Here is a 2037-nt window from a genome sequence, read left to right on the forward strand (position 1 = left end):
CTTGTCTCCTTTGTCTAAGACTGATTGACAGTAGGTGTGTGGGTTTATTTCTGGGGCTCTCTAGTCTGTTCCATTGATTCATATGTCTGTTTTTATCCCAATACCACATTGTTTTGATTACTGTAGCTTTGTAACTGTCTGAAGTCTGAGAGTGTTTTGCCTTCAGCTTTGTTCGTTTTCCTCAGGGTTGCTTTGGCAATTCTGGGTCTTTCGTGGTTCCATATAAATTTTAGGATTATTTGTTCTAGTTCTGTGAAAAATGTCCTGGATAATTTGATAGGATTGCATTAAATCTGCAGATTGCAACTGTAGTATGGCCATTTTAACAATATTAATTCTTCCAGTCCAAGAGCATGGCATATCTTTCCATGCTTTCCATAAAAAAGCAGCTTTTTAAAAGTTTTGGTTTTACTGATTTTTAATTTCCCTTTAATATGTATTGATTTGTTAATTTAGTTTTTATTTTTAATCAAAGGTGTACATGTCTGAGTTCAACAGTCAAATCACTGTTCAAAGCTAGTCATGAAAACATCAGTGGTTCCTCCTTCCCCCCCTTCCAACATCCTAACTTCCCATTCCCGTAGGCAAACACTTTAAAACTTTTAAGCTAATTGATAAACATGGCTATCTACTTCTAAATAATGCAAGTATGCTACTACTCATCTCCCAGTTTTCATTTTGAAAAATTTCAAACCTTCAGAAAAGTTGCAGCAAGAGTAAAATGAACAGCCAAATATCCTTATCTAGATCCACATTCCTTTCTCTTTCTCTCCCCCTCTCTCTCCCTCTCTCTGTGCTATTTGACAGTTAGTTGCAGACATCATGTCATTTATCCATAAACAATGACCACACTTGGGGAATTTGATCTGGATAAAATACTATTATTCATATATAGTCTGGTATATTGCTAATCCTTGATTTTTTTCTAGTTTAGCCATTATTCAGTTGTCTTTCATCTTCTCCCCTACCAAACTTACACTCCCTCACATATCCTTCCTGCATTTCCATTCTCCCAATATAATCATGGTGTTATTATAATTATGTAAGTACCAGTCAGAATCTTACAGGTCATATGTACAATGTAATTTTGCTGTCCAACTCTTCTAAACTTTTCCTCAGGTACATCAACCTCCTTCCTCTTACAATGTTCAAACACGTAGGTTGTCTATCAGTTTCATCTTCTTGAAGAATTTGTTCCCTGAGCCTCTGGTCTGCTCTGGCCTGTTCCAGTCTTGTCATGCTCTAAGTCAGCTGCAATCCGTTGCCTTACTTTAGGATCTCTTTTCACCACCATTTGGAGAATCCCACCTTGCTTCCTTGGCTACCCAACTTTGGTGGAAAACATCCTTCAGGAGCTTCTTACAAAACATTCATGGGAGGTAAATCTGAGACCCTGTGTATTTGGAAATGTCTTAATTCCCCCCCCTTCATTTAATTGGTAGTGTGGCTGGATCTAGAATCCTAGGCTGGGAAATCATTTTCCTTTAGGCTTTTGAAGGCATCACCTCCTTGTCTTCTAACATTCAGTGTTATTGAGAAATCCAGGCTATTCTGATTCTTGTTCCTTTCTGAGAAATGTTCTCCCCTTCTGCCACACCCTGGAAGCTTATAGGAACTTCTTGTTTCCATATTGTAAAATTTCACAATGACATGAATGTGTCAGGGTTTATTTTCATCCACTGGGCTGGGCACTGGGAAAGTTTGACTTTTTGATTTTGTTCTCTGCTCATTTTAGTTAGCTCAGGCTGCTATAACAAAATACCATATACTGAGTGACTTAAACATACTTTATTTCTCACAGTTATGTAAGCTGGAAATCCAAGATCAAGGCACAGACAGATTCAGCATCTGTTGAGGGCTGTTTCTGGTTTCCAAATGCTGCATTCTCAGTATGTTTTCACTTGGCAGAAAAAGCTTGAAAGAGCTCTCTGGGGTCCCTTTTATAACAGCACTAATCCCATTCATGAGGGCTCCACCCTAATTCCATCATCTTGAAGATTACGATTTCAACATAAGAATTTGCGGTGGGGTGGGGGG

Source organism: Lipotes vexillifer, unplaced genomic scaffold, assembly GCF_000442215.2.
Source record: "Lipotes vexillifer unplaced genomic scaffold, Lipotes_vexillifer_v1.1 scaffold1271, whole genome shotgun sequence".
NCBI classification, from domain to species: Eukaryota; Metazoa; Chordata; class Mammalia; order Artiodactyla; family Lipotidae; genus Lipotes; species Lipotes vexillifer.